Raw genomic sequence first — 22,099 nt, 5'->3', positions numbered from 1 at the left:
CCCATGCGCCCCAGTAATCCGATCGGAAAATTCAAGAGCATGGCTGAGTAATTCTAAATTTGCTTCTCTCACACTTGCATAGCATGGTTGCTGTATAAAGGGAAGGGATGTGATAAAGGGCGGTTGGGTGTGTGGGGCTGGGGGGGGGGGGAATCGTTTCAAATGCTTGCTCAATGCTCACTCACTCACGCACGCACGTGAGAGATCGATGAGGTTTTGCGTTTTTACCCCACACACCAGCACCCTCTGCGCTTACCCTTACCGCTTGCACTGTTAGATGGAACTCGTTCAACAACAACAACAAAAAAGCACCACCCACCAGCCCACCCGCAGCCGGAGATAAAATCTTCCGCCGCATCGAGTGGAGAACAATCTCGCCGCCAGATGCTTGGGAAAATGTAAACAACCCGAGTTCGGAACACAAAAAAAAGTGGGGGAGGTACCAGAACCGAACTGCTGCGGCGTTTTCGTTTGGGCGGACTGTGAGTCGGCCCAGCTGGACATGGCCAAGCGGAGGCAACCTGTTGTCTTCCTTGTTTGCGTCTATTTTTTTGTTGCGCTTGCCGCTTTAGGCCTTCAGTTTTTTTCAGTTTTAAGTGTGTGTGTGTGTGTGTGCGTTAGTGTATTTTGGAGGGGTAGGTGAAGTGATAATAATGATAACACAAGATAAGCTTCACGTTCGTGCTTGCTGGTGAGTAAGAGAGAGAGAGAGAGAGCAAGTGCGAATGCAGCGGGAAGGAAGATGTTCAAAGAACGGTGGGTCGCAAGCAGGTTTAATAAAACCATTTGTTTGCAATTGCCCCTTGAAATCAGTTCCATGCGGTTGTATTAACTAATTGCATCTCTGTTAAGGTGTGTGTTGTGACTAAGTAAAAATAACTGAACGCTCGCAACAAAATGTTGGCTAAATAATTGGTTTAATGTCAACTCTAAACGCCTTTGGAAATTGGTTACGCTTTTTGTGTTTGGTGTTTTGAATATATTTTTCTTAGTATTTTATATTTAATTTACTATAAGAGTTCTTAGCAACAAGAGTTGCAACTTTTATTGCGAAAAATCTGCGAAACGCTTCGATAGCCACGTGGTGAAACGCTTTAAACGCTTACCGCTTATCGTAGATTAATTTAGTTTTAATCTAAACATTTTTTTATGTTAATTAATATTAACAAACTTAATTTCCGTTCGCTTTTTATTAATGCTCCTACTTCCGAAACTCGGTTAGGATGGATCTATTCCTGAAAGTTCTCAAAGCGTTCTCCCCTCTCGCCGCGATGTTTTTCTCCACGCGTCGTGTGCTGTTCGGGTGGCGCGTCGCTGAGCTTTCGACTATATTTGATGGGATGCATATTTTTCCCACTCCCGCTTGCTACCCTTCCCTGTTTACGGGCAAGCAACCAGCAGACTACCCCGCCGCGGTACGTTGCCCCGGCAGCGGAAGATGCTGAGGCTACTAAGTTCGAGTTCGGGTTTGAGTTCGGGGCTCTCCGGCAGTCAGTCAGTCGAAGTCGTCGGTCCGTGCCCATTCAATCCGTGAACGTCGGACCATCTGGACGTGTTGTGTGTGCGCGCGCGTGTGTGTGTGTGCTTGTTTGTGTGTGTGTGTGTTCCAGCCCGTGGACGACTGTTGAAAACCTTTGGGACCGGACTCGAAGATTCAAACGTAAAAGACCCCGGCCTCGGCTCGAAATCGCCAAACTCGGTGCTAATTTCCACTCGGCCCGCCCGGAGCGGGGCGGTGCCGGCGGAGGCGAGATTATTTCGTGCGCGACCAGCTTCTTCATTCCAGCTCTGGTGAGGATGGGAGACAAAGGAGGGAAAAGTGGAAGGGGGTTTGTGCTCCTTCCTCTGTCTTTGCCGCGGTTGTGTAAATAATCAAAATTTACTACGTGTTCCCCATGTCAGTGTTACATGTGAGGGGGGTTGGATGGGAGGATTCTTTTATCACCCGTTGTGTTGTGTTGTTAGTGTGTTGCGCCTACCGCCAGGCCGTCCCAAATCCATCCCACCCAGCCCGCTAACAACCACTGCAAAGGGGAAGGGGAGCGAGGGGGAGCGAACAAAAAGAAAACATTGAACTTGCCCGGCGTTTGTTACAAGCACGGCCGAACCGTGGCCATCGCGGCAGTGTCTAAACTATCATCCCGAAACCTCCTTCGATCTTAGTACAACGCCGCCTCTATCGAACGATCGAGCTCATCGGTGTGCGTGTGCGTATATGTGTGTGTATGTGCTTGTGTCTATTCTTGGTGCTGCTGCAAATAAATACATCTCCTGGCTCAGGCTGGCCCACAAACGTCCAAACAGTGGGCGAGGGAGTGTACGATTTTTGCGCGCATTTTCCCTTTTCGCGCACAACAGATAAATATTTTCTCTGCAAACACAGTCGGGATCGGCTTGTGTGTGGTTCTGCTCTTTTACGATATTGCCTATCGATCGCTCTGGACTCTGGACTGGATCAATGGTGACCTGCAGCTCTGGATCTGGTCTGGTCTCGGCGAAACCTTCGGGCCGTACGCTCTACGTCTCTACATTCCGGTGTGGCCAAAAAGGAGCAATCGAGCGCGGCCGTATCAAATCAAATCGGAAAGATAAATATGCAAACGCATATTGACATCTATGCGGTGGAAATGATGAAAGGTTGCCAGTGGTGCTGGACTGGCTAGCAGACGATTGCTGCGGGCGATTGTGCCGTAGTGTTTCTGGCTGACCGTTTCGGTACTTGTTGCTATGGGATACGCCGTGAGGTGTGCACTGCAGTGACAGGGGTTGTTTTGACACGGCCGCTCATCACTATTTGATGCTTGCGGGAAAATTGCACCACAAATTGTGTGTTAAACGGTGTTAAAGCTATTAAAAAAATACAAAAATCTAAAGTACAATTGAATAGGACGGCGTGAAAAATACGTGAAGGTGAATAGATTTATTTTACCAAACAAAGTTGTTCAAAAGTTACCAGTAATACACAATAACAAAATGTGGTCGAAATACTCTTTAAGAACTTGAACAGCTTGTACCGTCTCACTAAGAATACAGTGTTAAAGGGAACCGAGTAGGGAAAAAAGTGATTGATTTCTATTCTCTTCCGATTGGTGTCGCAATCACAGGTTCGTTCAAAATTTGCTGAATAGCTTGATTCATGCGCTGCTCCCCTACCAGTGACTGTACGTCCGTGTACGATCGGTGTGTGCGTGCGTGTGTGAGTGTTTTTGTGCTGTGTGTTTCCAAAAGTAAAGAGTCAAGCAAAAACCCTGCGCCAACAGGGATAAAGAAAAACATCCTTTCTGGGCCTACGACCTACACCTGTGCCGGTTCTGGCTGATCGAAGTACTGCTGAAGCGAAGGTCCCTCGTGACCGTAGCTTTGAGTGCCATTCAGCGACGGAGAGTAGAGGTACCATCTCGGAGCTGGTGGGGTGGTGAGGGTTGCAACAATCTTCAAGCACCAGGTACGTTCGGTAGGAAATATTTCTTCCCCACGTCTCCACGATGATTGTAGGAGCGTGGTGTCCTTGAGTCCACATAGGGGGAGGATTGTCAGCACACACACACGCTTGCCTGCCCTCTCGGTTCGATTACATCTCGAGCTGTCTCGGTTTCAATCCATTTGAGAGACATGCTTTCGCAAATGGGTAATCCCACTGCTGGCTCGATTTCACCAGCAGGCTAGGTCGTACGCTTGCCTCCATGCCTTGGTGGCCGAGGAATAGTGGAAGCAAGAACGATTTACACCGGTTGCGATGCGACAGGACCGACCAGAGACGCACTGGCATGCAATGAAGCTCAGCCCAGCAACCCTAAAAGAACACACATTCCGAGAAGGATCGCCAACAGACACAATGGAATCTTCGTCCTGTACACACCTGTGAATGGCAGGACATATGCACATTGTCCTTCGCCCAGCATGACGTCAGTCAGTAACATTGTATCATCTACCCGAAAAATAGGGGGGGGGGGGGGGATGAATGCTGGAGCATGATGAAATAGTTTCTTCTGACCGACAACATAAAAATGAGGAAGGAAAAAAAACATTCTATCCATCGTTGCAATAACATATTTTCTTGCCAAATATTTTCCTCTGATGATGGAACACACAGTGGCAAGGCGTTGAAATCACGTCCCGATCGCGCGTGTAAGTTGGCCGGAGTCGATGAATCATGGTAGTTGCGGGTGTGTTTATCTTACCATGTGCCCGCCCGGCACCCCAGCCCACTCGGTACGGCCCATACCTGTCCTAGTACAGTATGTGTGTCTGTGTGTGGCATGTAATTACGTCCCCATAAAGTCCAAGGTAAACGGGTCGAATGGATGAACCCCACCCAAAACCCGCGTGAGCTCGTTCACTTCGGCTTCGGCTTCCGAAAGGGCGTTTGTCCAGGGCAGTGGAAATGGGTGAAGGAGAAAGGGAGCGGGAAGGTAGGCGTGTGCCATCGATAAGAAATTTCCAACACGCGCCAGGTATGACACTACTACCGAACCGGTGATGCAATCCAACGTGCGTTGTTCTGGGGAAAGGTTCCAACATGAGGAAACCGAAAGCAAATCCGATCCTCTTGACGACTCGATTCACCTCCAGCCAGCCAGCCAGCCAGTGGCCACCAAAGCAAGGCAAACACAAGTCTTGTTATTAGCGAGAGGGGGCTGTAAAGAATGAGAAAATTCTGCTGAGCGTAGTAATAGCAATGGAAAGAAGCGATGAGGGAGGCAAACGGGGCAAACGTCGATGGAAACGGAGAAAAACTGCCGCCAATGGTTCAGCGGTACAATGAATTCATTCCACCACAAACACTCCGGGCGGCACACACACACACACACACACACACACACACACACACACACACACACACACACACACACACACGTTCATCCGTTCGTTTGCCTCGCAGCTTTGCTATTTTTAGTTTGTTTTATTGATGGTAATCGATGATAGGTTTCATTTTACATGCATACATACAGATACGCCCGCATTTCGTTGTTGCATGTTGTTCCCTCCTTCCCCTTCGTTCACTATCACACCCGCCCCTACGAGGGTGTCTGGCGGGGTGAAGGTTGTGTCGGTTCGGTTAAGGTTTGAAGTTCAAGCTGTGGACCACAAACAAAAAGCTAAAATTTTCCACTGGAAAGTGTGAATGGTGGTAGAAGTTAAAAAAACGGCGCCAAACGTCGACAGTATTATGAGTCGTTCCGGTGAGCTGATTTCTCGTTTAAGACACTACATTACTCATTTAGACGCTTTATCTGCGTATCGCTGATAGTTGAACTAAAAACATTGATAGTTTTTGTTTTGTTTGCTTTCTTGGGTAAACCAAAGAGTTCTGGAAACTCTTTTGAACAATCTGCGATATGGCATGTAACGTTTGCATTAACAAAATGGATTTTATCGGCTAGCTGTAGAAAACCAAACTAAGAGAGATCTTTGCATGAACATCCCTTGAACAGAAAATATTTAAGAAAAAATGCAAAAACAAATTTACGCTTTTACGATCTTGCGAGCTGCCTTTCGTTAGTTATCAGGAATTTTCCCCAAGGCGGACGAAAACATGTGTGTTGGCAAATTTTTAAGATCTACCTTCGTATTTTGATCAATGCCTCAGTTTCCCCGACCAAATTGTTGGAGTAGAGCTATTGCATCATGTTGGTTCAGAAAATTCCGATGAAACGCAGCTGGAAGATGTTAAACCGGTTTGCGGACTAGGATGTCATATGGAAACTCCACCGAAATTCGCCTAAAATAATCGCATTGAGTTTTGCTGCTGCAAAACCATTGGACGCAATTTCTGACTTTCTTTTCTGAACTTCAGAATTTCTGAATTTCTTCCTGACATTTCGTTTTTTTTTCTTTATGTTTCGCATGTACTATTTTCACTGTTTGACCGGTTGCATCGACCTCTCGGCCAATGTAGCGACTTATCCCTCGGTCTTCGTTTTCAGTCTCATTTGGAGCTTCTTATCGCTCAGAGTCATTCGGAACGCGGCTTTATTTCGATACCCTGATTGTTGTTTAATAATGCCAAGATGTTGTAGATGCCGGAACGGCATTATTCATCGTCTACAAACTGCCCCACGATGTCCGTTTTCGTCGTAGCGTTATGTCCTTCTTTGATTGCGCACGCTTCTAAACGAAGTTGCTCCACTTTTTAGGTCATCACGGCTAGAGTTTGTCTGATAGAGAACATTTTGTCTGCTGACTCATGGGGCACTATTATTGAAAGTGCAATTAACGTTTCGTCAGTGCGGGTAAATCCATGAAAAATCGACAATTTGTATCCTTTTTTGTAAAAGGCGAAACACTACTGTCTATAAAATATAAAAAAGTGGCATCCCATTTAGATGTTGTCTTTGAAAATCAGTAATAAATTAGACAAAAAAAAAAAAGATAAATTACACCCCCGGTATGTTCACTCTTCGCTTTATATTAACATTAACGGAACAATTGTCCTTGACCAGCAACGGTACGAACGACACAGAACAAAGGTACAGTGTCTTTGTTTAACTGCAAGGACGACCCTGCGTCCTTGGGCATCCGAGTGACTCGAACGGATGGAAATAACCTTAAACCCAGCAGAACAAATCATGCTACAGTGCGCTGCACAACGGATGCTTTATAAATATCCTTTCCATACGTGCCATGTGCTAGTTTTTTCTCCATCTCTGCTGACTGTAGAACCCTTTAAGATCGTTCGGAGATGGAAAGTGCGGCGTTAAAGTGGCACTTACATTTGTGGAGCATACATAATTATTAAAAAAAAGTTACCCTAGCTCCCGTTTGTTGTAGTTGGTTGGGGCTTTGTTTCCTCTCATAAAAACAAATGTTTCGAATTAAAATAATTTATTTGCCCAATGTTTGCCACATCAAGAAGCCAGTTGTTTTTTTAAATCGCTTTGCACAGGGTACTACTGGGTAATACTGGAAAACATCGAAAATAACTCGAAAACAAGCACATCGCTGAAAGCAAGTTGATTGAAGATACTCTCTAACACCACTGCACAACGTGCGGCTGACCTCGGCGAAGCTCATTTCCAGTAAAACCGCTAAACCCACCCATCGGTGGTTGGCTTGCCGAAGCCAGCTACAAAGCTACCGGTTCATGCCCTCTTCGTCGTGGCGAATGCTGGACATGTTGAGATGCATCGAGCTCGGCTGAACAACTTTTCGTTGCACTTTTGACTCTTCCGACATTCACCACCGACCATCATCGCACAGGATTCTGTGCTACTTGTGAACACCATCGTAAGTAGCACACCGTGCGCAGCAATGTAGCTTGCACGATGGCTGTATTAATTTGCTTTCCCGGAGCCATTTCCTTGCACAGGCTTCTTAAAAAAAAACTTCTTAAATTACAAATCCAAACCAAAGTGCATGACGGACCACATCCACTGCACTTCCGCTCGCTTTCAACCGGTGCAGCGGTCGAGTGTGCGATTGGGTTCCGCAAGAAGATGCAGCTGGAGCAGAGAAATGGTGGGTACGCTGTTAAAACAAAGCGAAAACTTGAAGAAAATTTTGTTGTTGAAAGGAAACAGACAACAACACAACAACAACGGGCAGGCTGCAGGACTTCAGCACCGTGTTACGAGACGCCCAGCGAGTAAAACAGACACCGGGAAAACAACCATTATCGAAACTAAATCCATGTTCGGTTGGTTGGATGGGCGAAAGTTTTCGCTCGCTGTGTAACCCGTTCGGGCAGGTGCGGGCGAGGGCAGCGGTTGTGTTGGCCGTGTTCTATTGTGTGCCTATCCGGGCGCGTCTGCTCTGGAAGCTTTTCTGCTCGATCATGCCAGGGAACGGTGGTTTGGGAGTGCTCGCCAGCTTTGGCAAAGTTGTAATGAAATGATTCTCTTATTTCACGTTGACTTTGAACCGTTCGTCTGTCCGGCTGACCGCCCGCTGTTACGGGGCTTTCATTTCCCATGTAAGTGTCAAATGGGCGAGGTGTGTGTGTGTGTGTGTGTGTGTGTGTGTGTGTGTGTGTGTGTGTGTGTGTGTGTGTGTGTGTGTGTGTGTGTGTGTGTGTGTGTGTGTGTGTGTGTGTGTGTGTGTCGGAGTATGAAAGACAATGTGCATCTTAAAACAATGCAACGAAAGTACAGGGCGTCATGCATGCGGTCCCCTGTTCGTTGAGGTCGTATTCGGGCACCCACCGGGGCACACCCAATCCATTTTGTGTGCCCTACCAATGGCACTGGCACACCGGCACTGTTGCCCACTAGCTTCCTTAGCATTGAAAGAAAGGCACAGCGGAAAGACATGAATTGACAAAAAAGGGACATTTCGTTTGACACTCCGCTCGAGTGGCTTCTGTGTCCGATGTCAAAGGTGGAGTTGTATTTTTTTTTCTGCCGCATTGTTGCCGTTCGTGTTGTGTGGCAGCCGAGTGCCGCCACATTTACTGGCGATGGCACCCAGTACTGGAGGGTTGCAATTACGTTTATAAAGCGAACGGTTTGTCGTTTTGTAAAATGAACTCAAGGCAGCCGGAGATGGGGCGATAGAGACAAATGGATGGCTCTTTGTTTGGTGCTGCTAGTGCCAGGTTGAACTTTGCAACCCGGGGTAAAAGCTTACCGCGCAGAAGAAAGGAGTTACCGCTTGGAATGGCAATAGTGTGACAAGTGATACCGGCTTGCAGCCATTTCCGAATGCATTCGACGCGAGTGTCGTTGGATGTTAGCAGCTGTTTATTTTAATCTGTTAACAAAGACATGAAGGTGGCGGTACGAATCGAAGAAGAAGCTTCAGTGGCAGCGTGTGTCTATGTGTTTAAGGGACGTGTTGAGGCGAAACAATGCTTCCTGTTCACATGTTTGTAGACCATTGCAAATAGAAACAGGAAGTGAAAGACAAATGATGGTTTTCAAAAGAAACTTCAACAATAGAAACTCATCAGAGAACTAAAACATAATTTATTACTTTAAAATTAACAGGGAAAGCAAGCATATCAAACTCATGACCACTCGAAAGCAATCGAACTCAGAAACAGAGCAGTGAAAATATTGATTCCTCAAACCATAACTGCAGACAAAAATCGAAACAGCAAAGAGCAGTTTATGGGCATGAGTGCTTTAAACAAAACATAGCCAACCAGACGACGAATCGCAGGGCCGAGAAAGCTTTAAGCTTTCTGTGTCGTTTCACGTGCGTTCCATGAGGTTCGATCGACGTGCTTGTGCTGGGGTTCGAGATTGTGCAAGCGCTTAAGGAAAATGAAAAAGTTACCCTGTTCCATTCCGGCCACCGAACTCTGAACCGAATGTATTGAACGCGAACAAAACCCTAGCGTTGCGGGCTAGAAGTAGTGGCCGCAAATGGAATGGCAAATCGGCGGCAAACCGCAGTTATGCGCCCTGGGAAGTCGTTGCATTCCCCCGCTCGATGATCGGTACCGGGGTGTGCTGACATTTGATACTTACCATTCGTGTTCGAAGTCCCTTAAGGACCCTTTCGGGTGCTTTCTTATTCGTAAGAGGATTTTGGGCTTTTGATGTTTGGACGACATAGTTTGGCCAAAAAAAAAACCTTACTGCTTGTTGAGCCGCGTTTCTATTGCTGGTCTCTAGTGGTCTGAATGCAGGTTGGGAGCGTCGTTATAGAAAGGAATGAACAACGAAACTGTACGGAAACATTGATTTTCTATTTATCTTTAAAGATGGATGTTGAGGGAAAGTGTATTTTATAAAAGATTGTGGTTGGATAATATAATTTAATAGTTGGCTTCAACTCGTTTTTGTGCATTAAACTACCTTCTTTAATGCAGTCAATTCAAAGAGTAACAATAGATATGATATTTGCGTTATTAAATCAAACTCTCTTTAACAGCTTTTACTCACCGTGAATGCATCTGTTTTCTCGTTTAAACGCGCAAAATGTCTTTAAAATACGGCAGACTGTGAGCCGTAATAAGTGAATTTGCACAGAAAAACGCGAGAAGAACAAAACTCGAACTCTGTAATCAAATTCGCTTCACTCCGACGGGAGCTTCTCATCCTCCCGGCCCCGGCGCAAAGCTTTCGTGAAAAATTGAAAGAGAATATTTAATGCCACTGCTTTGCGAGTGCCCCTGCCCCAGACGAAAGCCAACGTATTGAGATGCCATAAAGGATAGCAATGAAACTCTATAGCCGTGTCACGATAGCTCGTTTTGGCGAACTGTTAAATGGCGCCACATTCCACCACGCTGTTTGACCGAGCAGCTTGAAGTTGCAGACCATTGTCTGCCGAAACTCTAAAGATTTATGACCGTTCACCAGGACGCACTGTACTGCAAAGAATTGAACAAAAAGCTCGCGGATGGTGCGTTCTTTTGGGGCGTCAATTTTCAGCAAGGCGATGCTTTCCCAGCTCAGTACGGGTGACTTTTCCACTCCATAGCGAAGCGTCATCGTGATGGACTGGGCGTCTCCATCGGGTCGGGAAACGCGTACCGGCCGTTGAAAAAAGCGTGACAATACACCGGCAGGGCTGTGAAGTGGCTAAGTTTGATTGATTGATTGAGCTAGCGGATTTAGTGTACAATTGTGCATGCGAACATCATCATCGTTTCATCACACTCGACGGACGGTAAAGTGTGGAACCACTGTGTGGGGATGGGCGCAGCGTATTGAGCTTTTCCGGTATCATCTGCATTCCAGTCCAGACTGCAGTCGGGATGATTGATGTGAATTTCATTAGAATGTATCAAGCACGAATGGTTTCAGCGCTGCGGTTGGGCTGAAATGTTCGACACTATGCGGATTTGTCTACTACAACCTTGCTTTAGGTGATGCTAGATGGCTATACTTTCTAACGTATATCTTAATTTATTGTTGAAAAATTACGCTACATCATTTTGCAAGGTAGACTATTTACTTTGATATTCATTAAAAATGAAGAAGTAGCGGAAACTAAAAGACGTAAAGAATCGGGATACCAAAAAAGCGTACAGAATTAAGCTCCGGACAGGTTGACATCTGTACACGTTGCGAATGTTGTAGAATGTCGGTACGATGTAAGGATTAGTGTCGCTGTCATCCTGTTTTATTCAGTGCAAAGTGCTAAGCCAAACACACGGAACACACTGAGCAGGCTAGCAGTTCCGACACAGAGAGGCGAAAACGGAAAGGATCAGTGTATACCATACACTCGCCCTACATGTGCGGATAAACCATCATCTGTTTGTTTTTAATGCAATCGGGAGCATGTGCACGACGGAGCGTATGTACGGGATAGTTTATTCTGCCCCTGCCTTTCAGCTCAGGGTTGATTTGAAATGTCACAATGAATGCTGGTGTTGATTTTTCAGGCGGTTCGGATTGCATCACACAGAGCGGTAAAGCTAGCTTGAGATTGTTTGCGCCCGGGCGGATTATGTGTTGTTGGGAGGGGGAGGCTGGAAAAATTTACACTCATCCCGGTCCATTTAAATGCCAAAATGGGGCTACAGTTTGATGAATGAAGAAGCTTAATGTTGTTGGAAAAAAGATAAAAAATTGTAAAAACTACGTTTATTTGTTTTTTTTTATTTTAGTGCATTTTAACTTGTTTTTAATTTGTTTTAGTGTATTACACATATCATCAGACATGGTACCATGACGTAAAATGTATGGTTGTTCAGAAAACCATTTGGTTATTTGGATCATTTTAAGTACAATGCGCCAAATCCAATGCGGAGAGACAAAGATAAACAGCAATAGAGGAAGAAGACAAAATTCACCTTAGCAACGAATAGAAACAGGGTAGAGCGCAATCTAGAGCGTAAAGTGCAGTTGAGAGAGTTTGGTGAGAATAATGCTCACATGGCAGAAAGAAAAAGGAGAATTTTACGAATGACTGTTGACATGTTGATGAAGGGAATCATTTGATCGAGTTGCAGAAACTTTTGCTAAACTAACGAACGTCATGAAACCAGTAATCAAATTAACAGAAATCTCCAAAAGTACCGTCGTATTAGCTGAAAATTACACTCCCAGCATCAGTCTGAGTGCCAGCCTGCTAACCTTTCCCACACCGTGAGCAACACGGGCCATCCGCTTGGGGTGCATATTTATAGCATGTTCCCACCCAAATGTGTATCATAATGGGCTCAATTATTTCCTAAAGAGCAAAGTGAATGGTAAACTTTCGCAACAGGCTTTCCTCATCTGCCCGTCAGCTTGGAACCGTTCATCGAACGTTCATCGAATGCCACGGTGAATACGTTCAAAGCGGGAAGAAATCACATCGTTAGCACACAGAGCCCGACCCCTGCCCTGTGAGTGGGTGTGAGGGGGGGGGCGGGAGTGTTTTGCCCGGTGCTTGATTGAAGTGGTAGGCAGCCGGCAGGCCGGAAGAAACCGTGTGGCAGAATATCTTGGGTTAGCGTCCTGGCAGTCGTGCAGGAGTTACCCTAATTCCCATTCAGTTGTCCCAGTCGCCAGCTAAAGGGATAGGCCAACCCTTTCCGTCCCGTGCTAAATGGTGACGATGATGTCGATGATGGTGCTAATGGGAGGGTGAGGGTTATTACGTCCCGGGAGCAATGGTTTCCTTTCGGTGCCCTTCGGTAGGGAAATTGGATCGGTCTCGATTCGGCAGAGAGGCCCAAAGAAGACGAAAGCGCGATCCTGACAGGGGGGCTTTCGGCGAGGGCGAGACGGTGAGTGCTTTCTTGCTGTAATATTAATGCGCTTGAAGCGTTATTGCTTTTATTCGTACATTAAGCATATTGAGTTAACGCTCAGTGGGCAGAAACCGAATGCAGATTGGGGATCATTCGAGGGTTTTGTGGAATAAGAAGAGAAAGAGAGAGAGAGAGAGAGAGAGAGAGAGAGAGAGAGAGAGAGAGAGAGAGAGAGAGAAATAGAGTCAAACCGTCAAATGTTGAGAAAGACAAGGTGAAGAGGGACAGAGCGGTTCAGAGACACGACAGAATGTCCTTGTGCGGTGTGTCTTTTCAACTGTCGCTGCATAGCATTCGTTGGAGGGGAGAATGCCGGATGCCGTTCGCGGAAACTGTGGCGGTTCCCACGTTCACCATCGGTTCGATATGGTTTCAAGGCGGTCTCATTCCACAACTTCCAGCAAAGCACCTTCCACCGGCTTCGTTGCTCGGAAACGGCTAAAAGTCAGTCAACGTAAAATTTGTAACGCTTTCCGCTTTAAACAGGCGATCGTATGCTTTTCGTTTTTCATAGCCTTCTTTCTGCTCTCCTGTCTCTTTCGCGCTTGCTGGCACCATTTCAGGCGACTGCTTTGCCTTCTCTCTACAGCTTCCTTTCGTGCTGCTCAGGAAAGTACGGAACGCTGAGAACAAGATTGCCGTTGGCAGAGAAAATACGGGATAATGTGGTGTTTAAAAGTTCCCCATGGTTTCCATACACGCACACACTCACACACGAATATACACATTCACAATCACCCACTGTGCTATTGGCTTTTGGCAATGGGATGGGCTCAGGGAAGGGGGAAGAAGAAGAATTGTAAAGATTCAGCGCGCGCTCGAAATTGGTACCTTGTTGGGAGGACAAATTTGCGTACCCCTTGAAATGCGATTGTTAATGGGGCTCCTTGTTTTTCTTCCGGCACCGGTTGGCAGGAATGGGAGTGCAAGAGGTGCGACGTCTCTTCTACAAGTGCGCACCGAGCGGCATGTGAAGATCGCTTTATTTTTGGAAGAAAAGCACCGTACGCTAGAAGCGTTTGCTGCGCGTTTTTCTTCTCCTAAGCGTAACTAGTTAAGTGCAGTTTTTTGTATGATGCGATTTTACCAGGTTACGCGTTACCGGCTGACGAGGTGAGGACAAGATTGTGGCTCGCTTCGAGGACCCATTACCCTCCAGGGATGGGTGTGTGTTTTTTCTTCTTTGTTTTATCATTCCGATTGCTATGTTCATTTTTCGAACGAAAAGCAGAACAAGTTTCAGCTCTGCTTCAAACTCTGTGTTGTCGATTTCATTATGGATCATCGGGTTACGGCGGGGTGACTTTTTCGATGAGAACACGGAGCACGAAATTGATTGGTTTACGATTTTTCTTGCTCACCGGTCGGTGGAGAGTGGTTGGTCGGTGAGCCGAGATTGGGTCGGATTTCACGTTCACCTAACCAGGCAGACTGGAGCTCTAGCATGTATGAATAAATTATTGCTTGAGCAATGCTTACCAAAGCAACGTTTCTATTGAAATGTGCTGAATCGAAATGAGTTTTTGGAAGCATTGGTGTGTCAGCGTTTTCACAACAGCTACTGCTGGCATTTGAGTTTCTTGTTAAAGTGTTTAAATAATGAAGCTCCATATTAATACGATTGGAGTGTATGTTTGATTTTGAAACTATGCTGAAATACATACATATACAGGGTTTCCCACGATTTATTGGTCGGTTTTCCATCAATTATTGGTGAGTTCCCATATTTGTTTGGTGCGTTCCCACGATTTTTTGGACGTTTACCAAAATTTTTGGTCCAATTGTATTGATATCCAATCGAAAAATACCAATAAATTATGGGAACCAACCAAAAATCTATGGGATACGACCAAAAAATCGTTGGAACGCACCAAAAAATCATGGCAACTGCCCAATAAATCGTGGGAAACCCTGTAAAGTACATTTCATGTATATGGGTATATTTTAAATTAATGTTATGATGAATCGATACCAAGCCAACCAATCCATCAGATTTATTGGAAAATTTTAATCATGCATGTTAGTTCATGTATCAACATAATTCTCTGAATAATTATTCCTTTATTTTCGTGCCGGCTTTGCCAACTGCTTGGTTTTTGCCCGTGGGTAAGCCAATCACGCCATCGATAGCCTAGCACATTAGTGGGCGTTACAGGCCTAGAACCACTCCGTTTGTTGCAGCAGCAGCAAGCGGAGCTGGATTTCTCCGAACTTGTCTGGCAGTGGGGTGCTGGTTCCGGTGCTCGTTAATGTGATGCGTTCGCATTTCCAGCATTACATCAAACACACACCGTTCCCAGAGCTATCTTTTATCAAGCTGTTTGAAAATTTTATTCCAAGAAAATAGCACAGTAAATATTTCCACCGGCTCTGCTACATGCCGATCGTTGTCCGATCGTGGTTAATGATGCGACAGGTAATTTTTTTTTTCATTTTTCAGCGTATCCTTGGGTTGGGTGTGTTGGTTGCAATCTGAACCCGCGGTCCGTGTACCCTGCACACCCTTCCAGTTGGGGTGGAAAATTATTTCAAGATTACGTCCTTCTCTTCGTCGCCAAAAGCTAATAAAAAACCGTTTAAGCATAAGCTTTCGCTTTGCTGGGCCGAGCCGGTGCGCCTAAAGCCCAAAATTGTATTCAGCCGTTCCGGTGTGCGTGCTTTGGTACGCTTCTTCGCAAGCTCCAAATGTGCAAAAAAAAAAAAACAGCTCACCCTCTCCCCATTGTGGGTGGTGGGTATCGCTATGGCGGGGCGCAACGCAGCAATAACTCAATTGCCGATGACGCGGAAGCTTAACCGTAGCGCTCCGATCCTAATAGATATTTTATTATCGCACACGCCAAAGTTTTCGGACCTCGGATTAGGTCAGAACCTTCGAGATTGACAAATTTCTTTTAGCTGCTGGTAGAGTGTTTCCTTTTCTTTTCTTTTTGGTACTAACACCGTTGATTGAATTTCACTCTCACTTTCTACCTTCGTTTTCTTCGATTGGCCGCTGCCGAAAGCAGCAATTCCCAGCAGGTGACAAAGTTTTGTCGTCGAAAAACGATTAAAGTGACCCAAAGTGGCACCCGGATCCTTCTGTGCCGCCTGCACGCGGGAAAACACAAACATAACGCTACAAGCATGCTTTGTTCGGCCTGCCCAAAGCGCCGACGATGAAAAGGACGAGCCGACAAGGACGGCGGCTGGAGAGGTCGATAGAAGCCGATTGTCCAATGCAATAAATTTATAATCTCAGACCGTGCGGGACAGGCATAGGTCCGATATCACGTATCGAGGCAGGGCTGTCCGTGGCAGTCCTCGAGCTAGCCTGCGCCACGATGCGACATCACGATGCAGAGAGCCACGGGTCGTGTCAAAAATTTCGATTAGCGCTTACGTTGGATGACTTCAGGGAAGTAAGCGCTGGATGACGGAAGAAATCGGCTGTGTATCGGGGGAGAAAACATGCTGAATACATCATTTTATTTAACTTGGCCACGTGGATTAAATCTTGACTGTGGTGCAGCCCCCGGAGCACCGCACAAGAACAATTATTTATAGCTCCTCAGAGGGGCGCACGCTGCTGCACGCCTGAAATGGGGAAATAATTTATGTTCATCTTTCCACGTCGTCACCACTCCCTGCGCCGCGTTGATGGTGCTGGTGCGTTTCCGAAAGTAAGCCAATCTTTCGGCCAATTTTGCGCGACATGTTGAGCATATTTAGTGACTGGCGTAATGGGAGTGTCGGGCGAACCATTCCGAACCATTCCCAACCTGCTGAGTGATTAATTTCTATCACGTAGTGATTCAAATTTAATTAGCAATCCCTTTCTAGAAGCCCTGCTGGGGGGTGCAGGAGGCTACAACAGCTTTTCTCGTTGGGCAAAAAAGCCTTTCCGAGAAGCACAGAGAAGCATGGAGATAGTTTTTTTTCCAGGCACGGTAAGGGTCCGTTAAATTCCGTACGCACTGCTGCCGTAGTGACCATCAGTCTCAAGGGTAAGGTTATTCGATTCGGCTGTATATGTGTCTAGTTTGTCTGCACTGTTCAAGGGTATCGAGCGTTGGTTTTGCCATCACTCTGTCTTTGTTCGTGACCTTTCTCAGAACCGCAGGGTAACACAACGTTTGGCAACATTCCAAAAAAAAACATCATGGCCTGTTTTCCGATAAGGCCGAAAAAGAACAATTTGGAAAGTTAATTCTGGACACTAAAAAGAAAGCAGTTGTAGCTACGCTCCCTTTTGTTGGGCCTAAAAACGGTTGTCCAAATCCCAGAATAAAAACGCTGGTTGGAAACATTGTGCACTGTTTGCCGAACAAACATTGACGTGCAAGTAAACACAGCAACAGCAAATACGGATTGTTTACGGAAATGATAAAACAGATTCATCTGCATCGACTGCGGACGGCGCTAGGACACAAACGGTCACGTGTTAATGTTTTCGATTTCCGAAAATGTCACAAAAATCAAGTCCAATGTAAAATAAAATAAAACCCGACCAGCTACTCTGTATCACGTCCATCAGAAATCATGTTTATCGCCTCGGTTCGGTTAAATATTGTCTCGGTGGTAGAGGCGGCCGGCGGGCGTAGAATGTCAATTTTCATTGCGAACCAATTTATTCGGAGCCTATTATTAAATGCAAACACCTACACACCTAGCGGGAGGCTAAGGGCGCGTTTGGTGCGGCTAGGCAGTGGCTGACGCGGGAAAAAGCAAGCAAATTAACATTTGATTTGAAATACACGATTGATACGCCGCGGGGGAACAGTGAATAACGTGTCCAGGGGGTAATATATGCTGTGATTAGGATGATTTATATTTTGACTTATTGTGACGTGTTGATTATGGATGGGCAGGTTTATATGTTGAGCTCATTAGTTTTTCTGTAGACCATGCAGGTGTGTACTGTGTGGCGGGGATAACTGAAATGTGTTATTAAATGTCAGTTAGATTACTCAGTGACTGGGATGGATGGAAACGATAAATCACGTGTACTGTATCAAATCTCGGAATGGAGATTTCGAAGAAGCAAAATTATGAAACAATTCGTGAAGAGCAATATTTCAAACTCATCAACATCGCAAAGCCGAGCTTGAAGCTCTGATCTGGAAGTGGAAGAAATTTGAGTTTTCGAATGCTTCACAGGCTTAAGTGTTCTTGCAAGTCAACGTCAACACTTGACGCGAAAATTCTGTGCTGCGATCACAATGCTTCACGTTAAAGGATGAAAATGTTTAAAATAGGTACTTTTGGATGTACTTCAAACAAATCCGTTTGTTTGAATAAGCCTCATCACAGTTTTGGCACGTGTGTACTATTAACGTTTATATTAGAAACTTTTCAAGATATTCTCTTTTTTATAGAAAAAAAAATAAATCTTAAAAATAATGCACAATCTTTTTAAAATGCGTGTTTGAAAATGAAAAATATTTATTGACATTATGAGAAATATTTCAAAGACAATCGATGAAATAAGTTTTTGTTGCTGTAATTATCAAAACTAATATTGTTCTTAAACTCGTGTTTCAATATAACTAGTTATTTGTTTTTAAACTCAATGTTTGTGGTATAGAGCTACTTGCGGTAATATGATCATTAATGTCACTCAATCCCCGTCAAAATTTCCGAGAAGAATTATTTTGAATGCATGAAATCGCTCCCTTTCCATTAAGTATTATTTATCTCATTTGTAGAGCAGTTCAGCAATGCTTTTGTCTCGACATACAAATCGAATCCTTTATTCGCGTCCCGTGATAAAAGAGCATCGTTATTGAATATAAAGGCCAAACAAATATCTGCAAAGCGTCACAAAGAAGCGATAGCCACCCTGCAAGCTACGCCCATTACGATTCCATTAGCTTTTGCCAGTATGGCTCGTGCACAGCACCGAACACAGGAGATAATCTCTTATTATGTCCTTTGATTGAAGCAATAAACTAAAACTGTGGTCCAATCTTTACCTGCCAAGCTGTGATTATTAAATTCCCCCCGTGCACGGTTCCCCGTTTGGTCGACGGTGCGCGTAACGGCTTGCGGATGGCGGCTCCGGGTCTAATCAAATCAGAATACCCTCATTTCACTTTTACTGACACGTTGCGGATTCCGAAGCGTACGATACGCATGCTGGCGTGTGCTTACAAGGTGGAAACCCATCCTTGGGGCGTTCTTTTCAAAGGCGGTGGCCCCGTGAATGGACCATAATAGCGAGTAATGTAACGAGCGGTTACAACTCATTACTTTCCTTCCATTACCCACGATGAATGTCTCACCATAATGGGTGGAAAAGTGTGCATACGGCTCTAACCCCGTTGCCGATGGGCAACGCTTTTATGGAAGGCCGACTGCGAATTGTTTCCTGCCGCACGGAGCAGTTTCGTTGCACCGTTTCACTCCCGCAACCCTTTACCGAACAATGACAGACAAAGGCCAACCGGCTTGGAATGAATGTTTACCGTCCCTAGTGCATTGGAGTGGTCGTTCGAGTTAAAAACGGCCGGATGTAGTTGATTTTTCGGTGGAAATTCGATTGCGCATTAATGTTTCCGCTTTGCCGGGTGGCTTCGTCCGTGCGTACCGAAGTGTTCTCCAACCTGGAGTGGAGAAAAACGAGACGGTGAAAGCAAACGGATTTTTTTCCTGCCTTTCCGCTTATTTTGTGACTTGGCGGGTCCCATGGGACGAATTGGGGGCAGAATCAACAGCAGCAGCAACAGCAACCGAAATTTGATTTTCCTAGCAACAGCGAATGCTCGGGAGAAATAAAACGTAACGAACCAAATGTCAGCCCTTCATTTCTAGCGGGCAGGTGGGCCGTAATAGATCGATGTGTTTGCGTGCCGTTGCGTGCCGGATGTGCAGAAACCGAAACCGAAATCGATAGGTGAAACTGTACTCCGATCGGCCGTATTCACCGGGCGTCCGTCCAGGATCGCCAATCGCGGGAGCGGAAATTAATTTCCAAATAGCTCGCCACTCGCAGCGCTCCACGTTTGGCATCCCCCGGGAGTAGTAGCCGAGGACGTCCGAGCTAAGCCGACGGTCGGGAGACGTGATACGGTGAGTGGTTCTCGTAACCAAGCGTGCAGCAACGAAAGGTTACTTCCGGCAGATTTGGAACCTTTACCTGTAGTATTGCGGGAACGGTTGAGGGTGATGTGTTTTTGTCCGGTTTTGGGGGATGCCGACATGGTTTGCTGATGATACCGTCGTCAATACGGGCGCACAACGAAACTGTCCAAACAAAATTGAACGATGAAAGGAACAAAAACAAACGGTTGATATTGATGAACTCATGGGGGCAATATGTGGGAACATGTTTACCTCCTTGCAGGAGAATATTCCCCTTCCCCTTCCCACGAAACATGTTTTCATTTTCACCTTCCTTTTCCTTTGCTGTATCCGATTCGGTGGGAAGGTATTACAAGGTACGGCCGAAGCAATCGACTGCCTTTCAACACTGGATTTCTTGGCAGGGCCCTTGCGGGGACAGATGGGCAATCGCACGTGTGCTGGTAAGATTGGAATCCGGTCAAGTGATTTACTGGCTATCGTGCGAGCTTCCAAGTCCTACCAGACTACGACCCCAAAGGGATGTACGCTACGCACCCTGGTTCCGGATGAATGACGGGTATGCGATGGTGGATGGGTTCGAGATAATTAGCTGATAAAAATGCAATTAAAATTCCAGCACGTGTAGTACACACGGGATGAAAGGGTGGGATAGAGCGGCGATGCTACTTTGATGTTGCGCCAAGATGGTCCGATCTTGATTGTCTGCCAATCCAGCAGGTTACCTCGGGGCAGCGGTCAGTTGAGGTTTTTTGCTTCTAAACTTAACAATCAAGCAATAACTTCCACGGATGCTGTGGGCGTGACAGTTTCTGAAAAATGGATTGAAAACAGCTTATCAAGGGTAGATAATTGGAGAACATGAAAAAAAAATTCCAATAAAAATAGCAAAATGGTTTTTTGTTGTTGTTAAACTCTACAACGGTCTTCAGATTGAAGTATAAACAGGCGCAATCTTGGTACTTTTTTACATTTTTGTTCGGAACAATCCAAATTTGCTCAATTTAAAATGAGAGTAGGTCGCCACAGATCTGCTTCTGGCTGTTTATTTTCAAACCGAAACACAGCATAAGACATTGTATAATCTTCTTCTTTATTATGGCTTTATTTTGCCTCAAACAGTCTACATGGTCATGGCCGGCCTTACAAAGGTTTACTACACTGATGCGCATTGAACCACGTTCCGTCGTCACGCTAACCATTAGACTACCCTTCCTCTATCCTCTGCGTACATGTTTAATATATTTCGATACTTCTAGAAGCTTTTGTGAAGCGGGATTGGCACCGGCAGTAAATTTGCTACAAAATGTCTCTGCATTGAATCATGACCGAAAGTAAACACAGACAAAACCTCACAGCCCCACAGTTTCATAGCGCTGATAAGAATCAAATATCTCTGCTACAACCAAACCCATTGCGTCAACTTTACGATAGCTGTGTTAAAAAAAACACTCGGCAGATTCTGGCTAAAAAACTGAATAGTTTTGCGTTGATGAGAATCCCAATAGCTCCTCTCCCCGTCCTTATGGACAGTGATCGAGACAACCAGGCGTCGTCTGACGTGACCTTCACCTCAACCATAACCTTGACACTGTGGCTTGAGCTGGCCTGTAAAGCCCGGTGTAATTATAGATTGGCGTGCTGGCCCCGTGCGTCGCCCAGTCATTTGAGGCAGGGGGTCTATTTTAACATTCTGTGTACAGTGCACCGCCACATTGACGGGGCTTACAGTCGCTGCGTTGGCCCTGTGGCTGCCAACATTTTGGACAGGCAATTACGGAGCGAACTTAATTTGCTGGAAAAGTTCCCGTAAGCTCCCCTGTCCTGGTGTAAGACGGTTTGGAATATTCAACTTCCTGTACCTTTTCTCTATGTGCGGGCTAGATTTTTTTTTTTTTGTAAATTTTGATCACCCACTTTCTCCGAAAACGGAGTGTTTTCCGTAAATCTATTGCTCACTCTCGGGCGCACACATTGAATGAAGGTCATATTTATGAGTTTGCTTTCATCTGTTCAGCGCGTCTGCCGCGGTCAAGTTAGAAGAACAAAAATTAAATTAAAATATCTTTAAGACTACAGGGAGCAAGCAAAACAAAAACACACACTCATACACTCACACAAAATCGCGGAAGGTTTTTAAAAGCTTGCACGTGCCGTCGGTTCGCAGCAAAGGGACACGAGTGGCCGTTAAAGCAACAGCACTAAAAGGTGCTTCCTTGTGGTCGGTTTTATTAGCAAGCACCGCTGGACGCTGTCCAATGTAAACAAGGGGAAGGGTGGTTTTTTCCTCTGCTTTCCTCGGTTGCAACCTTTTTTTTTGTCTCCAAAGGGTAAATGAATTTGCCTTCACGCGTACACACTGTGCGCTGGTGGTGGTGGTGGTCGTGTGAAACGTTTGGCATT

General features: G+C 45.7%; 1 protein-coding gene across 8 annotated transcripts in view; it reads left to right on the top strand.

Moving 5' to 3' along the window:
• The first annotated feature begins 513 nt into the window (after positions 1 to 513).
• LOC121588516 (adenylate cyclase type 6) overlaps positions 514 to 22,099 on the top strand; it is a 79,474-nt gene continuing 57,888 nt past the window's right edge. For 5 of the 8 annotated variants that reach the window (XM_041906558.1, XM_041906557.1, XM_041906551.1 and 2 more), the window contains exons 1-2: positions 1,505 to 1,791; positions 3,105 to 3,445. The gene's annotated coding sequence lies outside the window, so the exon portion shown is untranslated. Of the gene's footprint in view, positions 692 to 1,504; positions 1,792 to 2,229; positions 2,911 to 3,104; positions 3,446 to 22,099 lie in introns of those variants that run through there. The other 3 variants (XM_041906554.1, XM_041906556.1, XM_041906555.1) reach the window with 3 other exon arrangements.

Source organism: Anopheles merus, chromosome 2R, assembly GCF_017562075.2.
Source record: "Anopheles merus strain MAF chromosome 2R, AmerM5.1, whole genome shotgun sequence".
Lineage (NCBI taxonomy): Eukaryota > Metazoa > Arthropoda > Insecta > Diptera > Culicidae > Anopheles > Anopheles merus.
Note: the sequence above shows the minus strand (reverse complement) of the source record. Positions and strands in the feature narration are given on the sequence as shown.